Here is an 18,475-nt window from a genome sequence, read left to right as displayed (position 1 = left end):
AGCATTAATCCAACTAAACCTCACACACACACACACACACACACACACACACACAACACACACACACATGTTACTAACAACAACCCTATGAATGGAACAACATTTATATATTCTCTATACTCAATCTTATAATCATAGTTTTATGACTCTGAAAACTATTAATTCATTGATGACTTCCACATGTATGTCTCCAGTCTGCACCTCTTCCCTGAACTTGTACACACACCCAGCTGCCACCTTGAGATCTTCTGGATGTCTAATAGCATCTAAAATGTGATGTACCCCAAAGTGAGCTCATCCAGTATCTCCTGCAATTTTCCCCATCCTGAGTAATGGTTAACTATATTCTTCTAGTTGCTCAGGCCACAAATCTTCGTGTCCTTAACTTCTCCTTACATTCCTTATGTCTCTTTTATACTACACACTGGGTCCAGAATTAAATTATGTTGCTTCTACCTTCAAAATATACCCAGAATATTATCACTTTTCACTACTCCCTACTTATCACTATATGGTAAACATATGAGACATTACTATTTCATCTTGTTTAGTATCTGCTTTCCTTGTTAGAAGGAAAGCTTCATGAGGGTAAAGAATTTTTTCACTTTATTTAAACTCTCTGTGCTTAAAACATTCCCTGGCACATAAAAGTTACTCAACAAATTATTTCATGAATAAATGAATGAATGAATACTTATTTAATAGATGAAGAAACTGAGCTTCACAGAAGCTGATTAACTTGCCTAAGGACAGGAATGAGTAAGTAATGGCATCTAGGTTTATGTGGCTCTAAAGCCCACATTTATAAATAAATACTACACATTTTGTCAGGGTTAATTTCTGGATATTGGTCATAACTAAGACGTGTCTTCAGGTGCATATTAATTACTGATGTCTTAGCATGTCCTTGGGAAATAAAGATTTCTTATAATAAAACCAGCCAATGTTTTTTTTTTTTTTCATTTTTTTTCTTTGAGAGAGAGAACAGGAGAGGGGAAGATAGAAAGGGGGAGAGAGAGAATCCCAAGCAGGCTCTGTAGCCAATTGCAGAGCTCAATATAGGGCTCGAACTCACCAATTGTGACATTATGACCTGAGCCAAAATTGAGTTGGATGCTTAACAGACTGAGCTACCCAGGTGCCCTTGAGCCAGGGTTTAAAAAAATGCTTTTCAAGGGTAAGTGCTTGCTGGACTGAGCCCAGAGAGGTACAGGAGGCTTGGAGGACTGCTCCCTTCCTCAGAGTCCTCAGATTCCTGAAAGCACTCCTTGCTCAGGGTGGGGAGGCATCCCTTCTTATCCTCACCCTCTTTGTCTTTTCCTTCTCTCTTTTTCTTTCCATCATGTCTTTTTACTCATCTCCTTCTCCCTTCATACTTTTCCTTCTCTCTTGAACTTTGTCTCTATCCTCTTGCCCCAAACTGCTCTCCTTGTTCCTTATTTTGTGAGACTCCCCGTCACTCTCCCATGTATGAATGTCAGTGCTGTCTACTGGGGCACGAGACCTAAAACTCATTATACAAAATGCAAACCCCGGCCCCCGAAACCCTGAAATTTCACATAAGTAAATTATCTTAAATGAGTATTAAATGACCTCGGCTTAGGCAAAGATTTTATAAAGAGGATACAAATAGCAATTATCATAAAAGCTAAGGTTGATAAATTAGACTTCATTAAAATAAGAAATTCTATTCATCAAAAACACTGAAAAGTGAAAATGCAAGTCACAGATGTGAAGGAGGTATTTCAAAGGATTTATATTCAGCACATGTAAAAAAAATCCTACAAATCAATAATAAAAAAACAATGTAATTAAAAATGGAAAAAACCTTGAACAGACACTTCACCAGAGTATATTCAAATGACCACTAAGTGTATGAAAAGTTCCCAACATAATTTTTCATCAGGGAAATATAAATTACAACCAAAATGAGATCACACAGCACATCTCCCAGAATGACTAAAATTAAAAAGACCTTCAGTACTAAGTATGGATGAGGATATGAAGTAATTGGAATTGTCATACATTGGTGGTAGGTGTGTAAATAGATTACAACCACTCTGAAAAGCTAAACATAAGCCTATCCCATCACCCACAATCCCATTACTGGGTCAAGAAAAATGAGATTATTTGTTCACCAAAGTCACATACAAGAATGTCCATAGTAGCTATAAGAAAAGGAACCTGGGAACAACTACTATGTCCATCAACAAGGGAATGGATAAGTAAATGTGGTGTATTTATACAACGCAACATGGCACTACAGTAAAAAGAACGGACTCTAACCCTGCACAACACCATGAATGAATCTCATAGACAGTTGTTGAGCAAGAGAAGCCAGACACAAAAGATGCATATACATTTTATAATTCTCTTTATATCATGTCCTAAAATGAGCAAAGCTAATCAACAGAGACAGAAGCCAGAATAGTGATGACCGGTGCTTGTGTGCCAGATTGCCAAGATGTCATTCCCCAAGTACTAGCCATCGCACCTGGCCACCCTTTACTACCCCCCTCGACCCAGCCAAATGCAGTATATCTCTGGAAGATGCAAACTGGCATTTGGCCATAAAAGCCCAACTTAAATGGGAGTACCTGCTTCAATACAACGACCCCAGCTGCTGAGGGCTCATTGAAGATCCTGCCTTGATCCATGGGACCTATGCAAGATCAGCAAATACCAATCTGAATTACGGACCCACTCCCAAGACCTCACTCGTAGGAGCTCTGTTTGGAATTGGGCCGCTCTTCTTCTGGTATTATGTTTTTAAAACTGACAGAGAAATCAGAAAGAAAAACTGATCCAGGAAAGAAAATTGGATCGAACATTTAACATTTCATATTAAGTGTGGCAATGATGACTCTATGTATTATTGTTTAAATAAATCTTCTATTAATCATTAAAAAAAAGAATAGTGATGATCTCGGCAGGGGTCTGCTGACTAGGAAGGGGCACCTTCTATGTACTGAAAATGTCCTAAATCTTAATCTGGATGGCATTGCACAGGTGCATATGAATATAAGCAATGATCAATATGTATATTTATAATTTGTGCACTTTATGTATTTTACACCTAAATTGAAAAGTAACATTTTCCCTCCTAGGTATTTATCACGCAAAGATTTATACATAAATATTCATAGTGGCTTTAGTCATAATAACCCCAAACTGGAAATTACCCAAATGTGAATCAACATTTGAATGGATGAACAAACTATAGTACATCCATACAATGGACTTTACTCAGCAACAAGAAGAACTGAATGACTGATAAATGCAACAACATGGATACATGTCAAAATCACATTAAGCAAAAGAAGTCAGAGAAAAAAGACTATATTTTATGATTTTGTTGATATAAACTCCTAGAAAATGCAGACAAATTTATAGCAATAGAAGTAAATTGGTTGGTTGGTTGTCTGGGTAGAGGGAGGGATGGACTGACAAGGGAGATGGGGAAAACTTGGGTGGGAAAAGGAAATGTTCTGTGTCTTGATGGTGTCAATGGTTTCCAGGTGCATACATGTCTCAAAATGAAAATTGTACCTCTTGAAGGGATACAGTTCATTTTCCATAAATTATACTTCAATCAAGGTGATAAAATAATATATATCAAATGAAGAATACTCATTGGCTTGGACTTGACTGAAAAGGCGTAGAAGGCACTAGTTACATAAACTTCAGCTTCCTTCCTATGACCCTTATATCCCCAGTAAAATTAAGGCTAACATGAGCAGGATATGTGTAAGGGAGAGGGATGCTCCTACCCACTTTGCCATATGGAGACAAATGGAAGACATGAATGGGCAGTGGAGAGCAAGAATGGATGGTAGAAGATAGACATCATACCAGTTATTTGAACTGAGGGAATTTAAAGGATTGTTAACTACATAATTGAAAAAAAGTAAAAAAAGAACACAGTGATATCAGAGAGATAGCAATTTCAGGATGAAGCTCTCACCCCTAGGTTTGACGGAAGAGATGGAAGAGGTTAGAGTTATGAAAACTTGGAAACTCAGAGGATGATCCTGGGGTCTGGACCCAGAGCTTTGAGGAGAGGAGGCCTAGGCTTACTGGTGCAGGGGATTCTGAGGCTGGTTTTACCAGCATCTGAGAAACTAAAAACTAGATTCAGCTGCTACTAAAGGAAGACTCTGCTAATGTTGAGGTGAAGAGGCATTTCTGGGGTGACTCAGGAACAGAAAGTAAACAGGAGAAAGCATATCCCTCCTCCCTCCATCACCCTTGAGATCTTCCTCTAGTGCCCCTGGTGGCCAAGCCTAGCAGTGAGCAGCTGGGAAAACCAAAATGTGGTTTGCAAATTGCAAGCTCCAATCATGGCAAAGAAGGGGGTGGGGAGCAGTTTGAGGTTGAAATTGGGTCTCAAACTATTTTGTGTTTAAATCTTGGTTTTGTCTGACACTTGTGTGGCCTTTGGCAAGTTACTTAGCCTCTCTGAGCCTCAGGTCTACATCAGTAAAATCAAGGTAATATTCCCTTCAAAGCTTGTAGTAGTGAGCCTTCAATAAATGGACCCTAATATTTAATTTATTTGCTTAGGTGGCACTTGTTCTCCCTTCACACTATTCCCTAAATCACTCCCACCATCAGGACCCAATTACCTGGTCCTTGGGATGGCTCTGCTCAGAGATGCCTCACTAGCTCCACGCCGTCCAGTCCTCTCAAGAAAGGCCTCCTAATAGAGAGTTGGAGAACTAAGGTGTGGCACAGTTAGATTGTGGTCCACAAGGTAGCACTTGGATTTCAGTCCTGGAGAGGAGGAAGTTAAGCAGCTGGCCTACAATTAATTTCTCTCCTGTTATAGGAGGACACTCCTGAGAGACAAAGCAAGTGATCTAATGTAATCTCCTTATAAACATGCTGATAACTGGCCTCCTGGTAAACAAATTGAGATGGACTAGGAGGAGAGTACCCACCTATGGAATGCTTTTGGCAGGAATGATCCTGGATTAGGACTGCTTGTGGAAAACTGATTTAGAGTCTTTGGATTGGCAGAGCTCTTTGGTGGATTTCATGTGAGTCACATAATGATCTGGGTATAAAATGGAGATGATTCATAACCTAAAGTCTCCTTGCTGTGTGAGGCAATACACAAATCTTTTTGGAGGTGCTATCATTGCTGTGGGCCAGAGAGTACATGTCTGATATAGGACAAAAGGATCTGGGCAGCTACTATCCATGCCCTGGACCTCTCCTGGCTTTGCCCATGCTCTTAATTACATGCATCCTTAAAATTACTAGTGAAGCTTGATGCTGAGTAACAGAGAAGCTCAAACTAACCCAGAGTGTTGTTGGTATGGTCCAGCCATGCTTTTCCAGTGAACAAAGTATTATTGAGACCTAAATACAGGAGGGCTCTAGAGGCTCTTAGAGGTGTATATTAGATACTTTGGATTTTTAATTCATAAATAAAATTCATGTTCTCGAATCTAACCTTATATGTTTCTCTGGCTATTGTAACTTTCCTTTCTCTAAAGGAATAGAAGTGAAATGAGAACTCAACTTCCTTTAGAAAGTAAGGGTTCCAGAGGCACCTGGGTGGCTCAGTCAGTTAAGCATCCAGTTTGATTTCATCTCAGATCATGCTTTCACAGCTTTGTGAGTTCAAGCCCCATGTGGGGCTCTACACTGGCAGTGAGGAGCCTGCCTGGGATTCTCTCTCCCCTTATCTCTCTCTGTCCACACTTGTGCTGTCTCTGTCTCTCTACAAAAATAAATTAACAAACTTAAAAAAAGAAGAAAATAAGGGTTCTGGTCTTAGCTCTGCCACAAATGGACTGTGTGGCCTTGGGTGGAACCCTCAACCTCTCTGAACCTCAGTTTCCTCATCTGCACAATGAGGGGGTAGCAATCATACTTCCTTCCTCACAGAGTTTGCATGAGACTCAAACAAAAGGTGTAGGAAAAATGCTAGATATGCTGTATAAAAGTACAAAGTCTTATTTCTTCTAGAGGTGTCACCCTTTCTGTGTATCTACAGCTTCACTTTCATATATAATATCTATACGATTTAAAGAAGCAACCCCATCCCTGCCAGTAGTTATATTAATACTTGCTTTAACATATAGGTAAAAATCTGAATTCTCTTACTATACTGATGCTTACAAATTTCCAATTTATCTGTTTTTCTACAAAATATTTTATTGAGATAAAATATATTTTATATAAAGCAAAATGCATATAGATCTTAAGTACACAGTTCAACTGATTTTGACAAATGCATACACCGGTGTAATCCATACTTCTGTCAAAATGTAGACCATTTCTAGCACCCCAGAAAAATCCTATGAGCTCCTTCTAGTCGATCACACTCATCAGAGGCAGCTATAGTTTGATTTCTACTGAAGTATGTTCATCTTGCCTGTTGTAGAACTTCATCCTTTCTTGTGTTTGGCTTCTTTCATTCAGCATAATGTTTTTGCAATTTAACTATATATTACTGTGATATAAGTAGCACATTGTTTTATTGTTTTCTGCATAGAATCCCATTGTATAAATATGCCACAATTTACTTATATTCCTGGTAATAACCGTTTGAATTGTCTCTAGATTATAGCTGTTAGGAATAGGATAAGGAAAGTCTTATATAAGACTTTGTGTAAACACATGTTTTCACTTCTTTTGGGCAAATTCCTCAGAGTGGCATTGCTGGTCACAGTACAGATGCATATTTAACTTTTTAAGAAACTGCCAAATAGTTTCCCAAAGTAGATGAGAATGATAGTTTTTCCATATCCTTGCTACCATTTGGTGTTGTCAGACTTTCTTCAGGATAGCCATGGCTGTGTCATGGTCTCTTTAGTTTGTTTTTTTTTCAAGTTCTCTTGAATCTTAAACAGGTATCTGTGGAACCACCTTGGGCTATGCTTATGATGCTATATGCAAAAATATGCCCGCTTATATTTTCATGAGAATAAAATCTATACATTCAGCTTCTTAAAGTAGCCCTTCATTCCCTCAAATGCTAACCATTATACAAAGAGCAGTTTCTAAAGATGTGATTTTTTAAATCAGTCTGATAGCCTAAGCCATAATTAACTAGCAGTAATCAACTATTTATATTCTTACATCTTAAAGATTTTGTTTTACTGCAACATACAGTTAAACATAACACAAATTCTTACGAGCTCTTAATGTCTTAAAATACCATTTGGCCCAGATTTCTAAAATATCCTCTTGTATACACAGTACTTTCTATAATGAAAATCATGTTCTCTGATCCTGTGCTATTAGAAAAAGAAATTTGCAGTCCTGATTTGATTAAGGAAAAATTAGTCATGGAGACTTGTTATACAAGGAATGTCTTCTGGTCTACCTTGAACTTGAGGAAATTGAACAGGTAGGAAATAATCACTTATTCAGTATGTTCTGTAAGGCCCAATTTATGATTGTAACTAGCCTCATCATTGCAAGTTTTTAGGAGCTTGCTTCCTAGATTGTTGTTTATGTTCATGTGCATAATTTAGCAAAAGTTTTCAAAGCACCATTTGTATGTGTCTGTGACTTAAAAAGTCATTGAGCTTCAGAAGAGAAAGTTTCCTTTATACAAACCCCTCACATTCACTTTTAGAATTCACACTGAATGAATTCAAGGGCTAAAGAAAGAATTGAGAATTGTTTGCTCATTCTCTGGATGTCCTGTTTGTGCCCAATTGAAAGCATGTCATTAATTTGTGGTGTTCATTTCCAATATAATAATAATAATAATAATAATAATAATAATAATAATAAAGAGCAGCATCTAGCATTCATCTTGGTAAATGCTTTTTGTTAGGTGTTTGGGTTTGAATAAAAGTAACAAAGGATTGTTAAACATCCCACTTCAGCTCAGGTCATGATGTCACGGCTCATGAGTTCTAGACTCATGTTGGGCTCTGTGCTGACACCTCAGAGCCAGGAGCTTGCTTTGGATTCTGTGTCCCCCTCTCTCTCTGCCCCTCCCCCACTTGCACTCTCTCTCTCTCTCTCTCTCTCTCTCTCTCTCAAAAACAAAAAAAGAAATATAAAAAACAATTTTATAAAAGTAATTGTGTATTGGCCATTCTACACTGCATCCAAACTGCTTGAATATTAAAATAATGAATATGATACAGTAGGATGGCACTTCATTCCAGACTACCATAGTCATATAGGCATTAGTTTAGTATCTCATTGATTGTTATCTGTTACGACTGAGGGAGAAATGGAGAGGAAGAGGTTCTGATATGCTTTTATTTTTTTTGCAACAGATTTGTTGAGATATAATTCACATACCATACAAACCACCCATTTAAAATTCACAGTTCAGTGGTTTTCAGTTTATTCATGGAGCTATGCAAGCATCACCACAATCAATTTCAGAACATTTCCATCATCCCCAAAAAAGCTGTTTCCCCTTTAACGTCTCCACCACCCCCATGCTTCCACTTCCCTTCAGTCATTCCAGCTCTAGGTATCTAGGAATCCATTTTCTCTATCCATGGATATTTTTATGGATATGCCTATCCTGAACATTTCAAATTATGTACATACAATATGACTGTAACTGTGTTCTTTCAATTAGTCTAATGTTTTGAGGTTCCTCCATATTATAACATATATTCATACTTAATTACTTTTTATTGTTGAAGAATATTCCAATATATGGATACACCACATTTTATTTATCCATTCATCATTGATAAATGTTTGGGTTGTTTCTACTTTTTTGGTGATTATGCATAATGCTATGACTATTTGTGAACGTTTGTGCATAGCTTTTTGCATAGACATATGTTTTCAATTCTCTTGGTATATATCTAGAAGAGGAATTGCTGGGTCACATGGGGAGTTTATGTTTAACATTTTGAAGAGCCACCAAACTGTTTTTCAAAACAGCTGCACTATTTTGCATTTCCACCAGGATTGTATCAGGGTTCTGATTTCTTTACTTTTTCACCAACACTTGTGATTATCAGTCATTTTTATTATAGCCATTCTAATGGTGTGAAATAGTATATTGTGGTTTTGAGTTGCATTTCACTGATGGCTAATGATGTTGAGCATCTTTTTGTGTGTTTACCATGTGTATATCTTCTTTGGGGGAATATCTACTCAGATCCTTGCTTACTTTTTAATTGGGTTATAGTTTTATTATTGAGTCATAATACAGTCTTAATATGCTTTTGAGTAATAGAATGAAATGGAAAAAGCGGTAATATGGGTATTTCCAAAATGATAACAATATACATATTGACTGAGATGCTTTGAATCACAGAACTTAAACAGGTGGAAGTCACTGTAAAGATCCCCAAGGCAATGCCCTCCTTTTATAGATGAGGAAACAAATTCTTGTGAATAGTCAATGATTTCCTAAGAAGCCACAGCCAAGAGGTCAAAGAACAAACTCAAACTCAAGTGCTTTTATGCAGAATTTGCTACTTTAGCTGATGCACTGCTTTGCTTGGAAATGCAAAAAGATGCTCTGTGCTGCCAAGAATTCTTAGATCTTTGTTTGCCGCTTGTTCTTTAAAGACAAATGCAACATTTATATTTATTGCTATGGATCATACAGTTTCTTTTTAGGGTAAGACTAATGGGTAATGAGTTAGAGCGGTGCTCTCAGATTCCTCAGATCTCAGCATACATCAGAATCTCTTGGGGGAGCTTGTAAAACACAATCGTGTCCAGCATACATTATATATAATATCACGTAAATATATGTTTTAAAATCACTATACATGATGCACAAGTGCCATTAACAAGGCCTGAAAAATGTACAGCACTTACTACATGACCCCAAATACACATTTACTGAGTGGAAATTAAAAACACAGTTTAATGTAGAACCTTACAACCCTAGCTCTGAAACAAGCATGGATCAGAATCACCTGGAGGGCTTACTAATACACAGGTTTTGGACTACTTCCAAAGTTTCCCACTTAGTAGATCTGAGGAGGGATCCAGTAATTTGCATTTCTAACAAGTTCCCAAATGATGCTGAAGTCTGCTTGTCCCGGAACCACACTGTGAGAACCGTGGCACTAGAGGAAAGAAAACATTTCAATGCCTGGGAAAAGGATAATATGGTGGAAGAAAGGCCTAAATTACAATATAATGCCATATACAAGTGAAAGGGTTTTTTTTCCCAGATATCCTTAATCCTTATTATCCTTAACTGTTTTTAGTGTACACTTTGGAATACCTAACTTGCTCTTTCTCTTGTGTCTTGAAATGGAGAAAATAACAAAAATGTCCATTTAAAAAAATTTCCTTAAACACACATTGCAGAATGTCATACCATCCAGATATTCTGTGTGTGTGTGTGTGTGTGTGTGTGTGTGTGTGTGTGTAACTATAGTTATATGCAGTTATAGGAAACTTTTAAGGTTATGTTATAGGTAACTTCTTTACTTCTTTTAAGGTCAAAGGATTTAAATAACTTATAAAAGATTACTATTACATATTAGGTTTATATATGTGCTTACATATATATATACACATATATATAAAGGAAAATGTTTTACAAGGATATTTGGTTTCACTTGTTACATAGAGTGGCTATTTCTTCTAAAACAAGGCAGCAAGAAGATATCACTCTGATGCTGCTAGAAAGCCAATCAGATTTCTCTGGAAGAGCTAAGTCATGGCCAGGCTGCTCAGAGTATATAATGCTGATCCTGGCATACTATAGGTCCTCTTTAAATATTTATTGAATGGATGAATGCTATATCTTTTTTGTTAATTTTTTAAAAATATTTATTTATGAGAGGGAGAGAGAGACAGACAGACAGACAGAGTGTGAGCAGGGAAGGGACAGAGAGAGAGGGAGACACAGAATCTGAAACAGGCTCCAGGCTCTGATGTCAGCACAGAACCCGATGAGGGGCTTGAACCCATAAACTGTGAGATCATGACCTGGGCTGAAGTTGTATGCTCAACTGACTGAGCCACCCAGGTGCGCTAGGATGAATGCTGTAGCTGCTATGGGTTTCACTTAGCCTCAGTCATGTAACTGTCAAACTGAAAACCATGGCTCATAAATTTTAGCTATACTTTTCAGACTTTTATATCGAAGCAAGAGGTTTATGAATTTCATTAAGGCTTTCTGAGTTTTTTGTATACCTTTTTCCCCTGGGAGTTCTGATTCAGTATCCATCCTTAACGTTAGGTGATCAAATATATTTAAAAATGAATATCACATACCTGACACAAATTATGCTCCTCAATTATTCCTGAATTCTAAGAGAATTCTATGATGAAGCATTTGGGAAGTTACCTAATGAATTCACCTAGATAGAATATGTTTTAAGTTTTTACCATAATTGGTGTTTTGGTTGAATCTACTTAAGATGTAAGGAAATTTTTGTGGATAACCTTAGAAGAAGTGTTAATCATAAAAAATAATAATAGAATCAAGGTTGAATTATCTACATAAAATACACAAAATATGGAAAATTCTCATGATGTCAAGGCTATATATCCAGAACAAGCTTATAAATTATTTTCTTTTATAAATTTTGTAAAATGGTAAAACATATAGATGCCCAAACAGCTGACTGCCTGTTGGGGCAAGTGCAGTGGAAAAGTCCGTGCGCTTGGCGTCAGAGCTGTGTTCACATTCTGGCTTGGTTACTTCCAGGTTGGTTGACTGTAGCAGATGCTGTGATGTGTTGCTCAGATCCCTATTCAGGACTGAAGAATTTGTTTTTCTCAGCTGCTGCTAGTGCTGTCGACTGTGTCCAACTGGTTTTCATGGGAGGGTAAAATCCTGGCCCACTCATCCCAACTTGGGACAACCCTTAAGGGTCATTACAGCTCTAGAACCCCCTGAGGAATTAGCTGAGGTCTCACTCAGACTTCACTGGAGCCCAACTCCTCCTTCTGCCTAACGCTGCTTTCTTCCCTTCTCCTCCAGGTATTAGTCCTGAGAATACTCTTTACAAATTCTCTGAAAACAAATCATTTCAGAGTCTGCTTTCTGGGGACCAATGTGCAACAGTGATCTTTTATAAATTATTCAACTTCTTTAACCCTAAAAGAAGTTTTCTCTAACAATGCCTATCGCATTTAGGGTTGTTATCAGAACTAAATTAGATAATGTGTTTGAATGACTTTAGCATAGTGTCAGACAGAGGATAGATACCCAATCTGTTACATTCCTTTCTCTTCTTCAGCTAGTTTTCTTAACTGTAGGCTGTTGACTATTCACCTTGTGCAACCATACATAAGTTGGAGAATACTGGATGTGAGAGAGTGTGAAAACTTTCATTTGGTTTGCTCAACCTCAGGCGAAGCAGTCTCATTCTGGAACTAGTTACAAAGAAATATGGTGTACAATATATACCCCATACCATACCAGGCTATGGTTCCCAATGGCTACTTCTGCACTAGTTTTCTCAGAATGCCAAGAAAATGGATGATCAACACTTTTTAAGTTAACAGTGTCACGTTTGATATTTATTTATTTATTTGATATACATTAAAAATTTTTAAACTTTAATTCTAGTATATTTAGCATACAGCATAGCATTAATTTCGGATGTACAATATAGTGATTCATCAATTCCTTATATCACCCAGTGCTCATCACAACAAATACATTCCTTTATGTTTGTTATTAATTGCTTCATGTACTTAGATGCTTTCATATTGGATACATGTATACTTACAATTGTTATATCCCCTTGTTAGATTGTCCCCTTTATTATTATATAGTGTCCTTCTTTGTCTCTTTTAACAGACTTTGTTTTTTCTTAATGTTTTTTTTTAATTTATTTTTGAGAGACAGAGAAGACAGTATGAGCAGAGGAGGGGCAGAGAGAGAGGGAGACACAGAATCCGAAGACAGGCTCCAGGCTCTGAGCTAGCTGTCAGCACAGAGCCTGACGCGGGGCTCGAACCCATGAACCGTGAGATCATGACCTGAGCCAAAGCTGGATGCCTAACCGACTGAGCCACCCAGGTGCCCCCACACAGAGTCCCCCTTAACACTGCTTGTAGGGCTGGGTTAGTGGTCATGAATTCTTTTAACTTTTGTTTATCTAGGAAACTTTTTACCTCTCCCTCTATTCTGAAGGATAGTGTTGCTGGATAGAGTATTCTTGGCTGCAGATTTTTCCCTTTCAGCACTTCAAATACATCATTCCACCCCCTTCTGGCTTGCAAGGTTTCTGCTGAAAAATTACCTCATAGCCTTATGGGGTTTCCTTTTTATGTAATGATCTTCTTTTCTTTTGCAACCTTTAAAATTCTTTATCACTTTATTTATTTATTTATTTTTGGCCATTTTAATTACTTTGTGTCTTGGTATGGGTCTCCTTCGGCTGAATTTGGGGATTTCTGTGCCTCCTGAATCTGGATCTGTGTTTCCCCTCCCAGATCCAGGAAGTTTTTAGCTATTATTTCTTTAAATACATTTTATGCCCTCCTTTCTCTCTTTTCTCCTTCTAGGATTCCTATAATGTAAATGTTATTATGCTTGATGGTGTCACTGGGTTCCCTAAGTGTACGCTCATTATGCAGTATTTGTTTGTTTCTCACCTGTCCAGCTTGATTGCTTTCCATTGCTCTGTCCTCCACGTCACTGATACATTCCTCTGCTTCCTGTAGCCTACTATTTATTTCATATATTATATTTTTAATTTCATTTGTTGAGTTTTTCATCTCTGATATGTTAGTTTTTAATCTCTTGATCTAGGGTCTCACTGATGTCATCTGCCCTTTTCTGAAGTCTAGTGAGTATCTTTATGATTATTACTTTAAATTATCTATCAGGCCCATTACTTATTTCTGTTTCAATTAGATCTCTTACTGTGATTTTTTTTCCTGTTCTTTCATTTGGAATATATTCCTCTATCTCCTCATTTTGTGCATCATTCTGTGTCTGTTTCTCTGTTAGGAAAGTCTGCTTGCTCTTGGCTTTACGAAGAAGAAGTCCTACAGTGCACTACAGTGCAGTGTCCACTGTTCACCAGAACCTGGCACTTCAGGGGAGTCTCCTGTGTATGTTGTTTGCATCCTGCTGTTGTGTCTGAATCACTTTTTCTTTCAGTTCAGATGTCTATCCTGACTCTGACTGTTGTGGGCTGTCCTTGGTCTCTGTGGTGTTAATGGGACCCACACAGGCCAGCTCTAAAGGGGCATGACTGCAGGAAGGTTCAGAGGTGGGACAGTGGTGCTAGCAAAATTTGTACTAAGTCTTCAGTCCTTGACTGGATCCTCTAAGCATGGTAGCCTCCCAGGGGTGAGGCATGCAGTGGCTGTCGGGTACACTGTCTGTGCCTGGGGTGGCTCTGCAGGGCCATGTGCTGGGTTAAGAAAATTTGGTCTGTACCCAGAACTGAGGCCAGCAGGCTCAGGGTGGGCTAGTCCTCATGAAAACTCCTGAGTGAGGTGCATTGCTGGTGGGCTAGGTAGCAAGTGTCTGTGCAGCACCACTTCTCATAGGTTGATCTGTGTTTATGTTGGGGGACAGGGGAGTAAAATGGTTCCTGCCAGGTTTTTTTTTTTTGTCGTTCCCAGAGGAATCCCCAACATGCTCAGAAATCTTTGTAAATAGATCTCACTCCTATTTGCCCCAGGCGTTTCGTAAACTGTCACTCCTATGTTGCCTCTCAGTGGGCTGTTGTTACTTTAAGAGTAGGGACCCAGCTATCACTCTCCCTCCAGCTGGGCAGTGCTCAGCCAGCTGACTTAAAGTTCCTGCCTCCAAGTCCTAGCTGCTTATACAAACTCACAGAATTCAGCCCCTCTGGTTTTCAAGCCCAGACACTGTGGGGATTCATCTTCCCGGTTTGTGCTTCCTGGTACTGTCCCCTCTCTGCAACTTCACTTCTCTCCCTCCTCTGTGGGGAGCTCCCAACCACCATCTGCCCTTCCTACCCTCTCAGCTGTGGCTTCTTGTCTATATTTAGTTGTGGAGTTTGTTCTGCCAGTCTTGCATCCCTTTCCAGTTTATTTACATGGATAGGAGTTGTAATCATGGGATGGGGGAAGCTTAGGATCCTCCTACTCTGCTATCTTCCCAAGCTCCTCATGTGTTTAGGTAGGCAACTTGTGAGAACATGAGCATGCTTTGAGAGTCAGTTTTTTAAAGTTTTATCCTTTCTCCTCAAAAATATCAAACAGTATCAAATACTAAAGTGCTTCACCATGTAAACAATTGGGTCACATGGTATGTAAAGCCAACAGTGTCATATATATGATATAGTACTACTCATTAAATATGGGATGTCTGCAATACACATGTTAGGGGTTTAGCCCAGATAAAGGCTCTTGGAGTGATTGATAATTTGCTTTGATAAACATTTATTAAAAATATTACTATGATAGGCTTGGAAGCTTTGGAGGTAAATAAACCATAATTCTCTGCCTTAAAAAAAACCCTTATCTTTTAGTCCTTGGATGTGCTGGCTATATGGAATTCCTTATTAGTGGGAAGGGATACCAGAAATAAGATGTTAGGGGTGCTATATGGCTCAGTAGGTTAAATGTCTGACTCCTGATTTTGGCCCAAGTCATGATCTCACAGTTCATGAGTTCGAGTCCCACGTTAGGCTATGCACTGTCAGTGCAGAGCCTAGGATTTTTTTCTCCCCCTCCATCCGTCCCACCCCCCATTCACGCATGCTGTCTCTCCCTCAAAATAAATAAATAAAACTTAAAAAAAAAAATAAGATGTTAGGTGATTTTTTTTACCATAATAGCAATCTAATTTTTGTGATTATATGTGTAATCTATGTGAGAGTGTAGCTAATGTAAATTGTTCATTCTATCCTTCTTCCTTTTAATAATAAACAACTTTCCCCCACCCCACAATTTTAACTGGGTGTATGTCCATCTAGATAGAGATGAAAATCCCAGCCTCCTTTGCTGTTGGTTGTCACCACATGAGTGCATTCTGGCTGATGGTGTATAAACAATAGTGATGTTTATGGTTTCTGAGTCACAGATTAAAAGGAAGCTTCCTTAAGAGAATGTACTTTGCCACCACTATTTTTCCTCCATACCACTGGCTGGGAGATGGCCCATTCAAAAATGGAATCCATATTTTGAGAATGCAGAGGTTCCTCTGAGCCACTGCTTCTGGAATATTATGTAAGAAAACTATTTTTATCTTATGTAAGCCCCTGTATTTTAGGATTTCTTTGTTATAGCAATTTGGTCTTTATCCTGACTACTACATGTATTATTTTATTTTTCCTTATAATAATTATTTTGTGGGGTTATTTGTTAGTATCCACACTTATAGATAAAGAAACAGATTCAGAGATTAATTCACCCAAGCAATTGGAAAAGCTGGAATTCAAATCTAATTCTTCTCTCCAAATGGATTCTGTTATAGGAGGAAACAAAAACATTTTTAATATAGAAAATAAGGGACCATGGAGACATGACCTAAAGTTCATAAAATCAAGTAAGAATAGTCTGAACTGGAAGTACTTATCAAACCTTGCCTTTAAGAACTGGGGACTTCTTTGAGGATTAAAACCAGAAGAATTAAAGCTAACATACAGAGGAATCATTCTATTTTATAAAGAAAGTCAACTAAGGTTGACTGCCCCAAGAAGAAGTAAAACTGAAAGTATAAATTAGCTGAAGGTGGTTTAGGTTATTCATTCCTGACAGACTCAGGTTAGGGTTTTGTATGTATTTGGGTACATCCTTAACTTGTGATTGTAAGTTTTAAAGAAGAACTGTCTTCCGACCAAGTTCCCCTCAGGGCCTCGCTCTGCCAGAAATCTCAGATGGACTGGCTGGCACAGTATGCCATTCCTTGAATTGTCATGCTGGTGCTAGCATGGCACACGAAGCCGTGAGCGGCTTTGCTGCCAACAACTCCAGCGAGGAAGAAGCAGACCATATGCTAAGATGTGACCTCCGTAAATGTCCTTAAATTCATAGTGATGAACAAGCAGCTGCTTAATAACCATATTTTAAAATTATGTCACAGTTTTGGGTTTTGGAAGAGCATCAATCCACCCTGTATTCACAATCAGAAGACTGTAGATTATCTTTTAGTTGGTTGCTCTTGGAAGTTTCTTTTTGTGAGGACACTTAGAATGAAGGTGTGACTTAGTTTTTTGTCTTTGAGACAGGCCACCTTCCCTTAAGTGTGGCCTCAAGTGATCTGTCTTCTTTCCTTTTCTTCCAACAAGTGAGTTTTGATGCAAATTACACAAATTTGTCCCCACTCCAGCCCTTCTTTTCTTTACTCTGCTTCTATGTATTTATGCTAAAGGAAAGAATGTCCCTCCTTTCAAACATCAAAACTGAGGCCCCCTTTCCTTCCTTCTTTTGTTGGGATATTTTTCTGTCAACTGCCCCTCTTAATTGACTCCTCAACTTTTCCATCTGGTGATCCTCATCTTTTCTTAAAACACACACACACCTTGTGGTGGTTTTGTAATGTGTTAACTTGGCTGGGATGAGTAACAGTTCCCAGAATTTCCTTACCTGTGTATTTCTAGTTAGGGTGGGCCATAGGGAGATTCTTGTGGGAGATTTGGAGGGTAGAACTGAAGCTGTAGTCATGTTGTAGCTCACACACGTTGCCATTTATCTACTGACTCACCCAGTGGCTGTGAGGCAGCAGCCCGGTCTGCAATTGCTCTACCTTCCCCTGTATCTTCTTTCTGCATTCTGATTCCTGGGCCAGTTGTATGTGTGTAGCTCATGGGGAAGGCTCCAGCTTCTGCAGGACAACCACATTCCTAGGATCAGAGGCAATGAGAACTGACACAGGTTTTTGTCCATCAGTGTGAAGCGCCAGCTCATGTTTGTTGGTGCCAGACTGCTCTTGATCTACTCCTATTTCTATCCACCTGCCCTCTGTTTACCCTATGGATTGTGTGTGTGTGTGTGTGTGCGTGTGTGCACGCGCACATGTGTGTACATGTGTATCTCCTGGTAGTTGAATCTCACTACTCATCTCTTGACATTTTTTATCTAACACCCTTCAAATTATATGCTACCCACATTATTCCTTTCTTTCATCTTGATATTCTCCAGAATGTAGTTTGTTTTTAAGTTTATTTATTTTGAGAGAGAGAGAGCACAAGCAGGATAGGAGCAAAGAGAGAAGAGAGGAGAGAGAGAGAGGAGAGAGAATCTGAAACAGGCTCTGTGCTGAGAGCCCTGATGTGGGGCTCAAACTCACGAACCACAAGATTATAAACTGAGCCAAAGGCAGACCCTTAACCAACTAAGCCATCAGGAACCCTCAGAATGTATTTTATATTCAGTATCTAACTATAAAACACTTAAATGTTTCTCAAAGTGATCAGCTGCATGAGAATGCTTGTTAAAATGCAGATCCTGGGCTGCCTGAGTGGCTCAGTTGGTTAAGCATACAACTCTTTTTTTTCCTTAACATTTATTTACTTTTGAGAGACAGAGAGAGACAGATCATGAGCAGGGGAGGGGCAGAGAGAGAGGGACACACAAAATTGGAAGCAGGCTCCAGGCTCTGAGCTAGCTGTCAACACAGAGC

At 38.6% G+C, this 18,475-nt stretch overlaps 1 long non-coding RNA gene and 1 pseudogene across 1 annotated transcript in view; both read left to right on the top strand.

The window, feature by feature from the left end:
• The window catches only part of LOC115292840, an 82,404-nt gene that overhangs the window by 44,999 nt on the left and 18,930 nt on the right, over window positions 1-18,475 (top strand). The window lies entirely within an intron of this gene.
• LOC115292839 lies at window positions 2,465-2,848 on the top strand (annotated as a pseudogene).

This window comes from Suricata suricatta, chromosome 5 (genome assembly GCF_006229205.1).
Source record: "Suricata suricatta isolate VVHF042 chromosome 5, meerkat_22Aug2017_6uvM2_HiC, whole genome shotgun sequence".
Taxonomy (NCBI): Eukaryota; Metazoa; Chordata; class Mammalia; order Carnivora; family Herpestidae; genus Suricata; species Suricata suricatta.
Note: the sequence above shows the minus strand (reverse complement) of the source record. Positions and strands in the feature narration are given on the sequence as shown.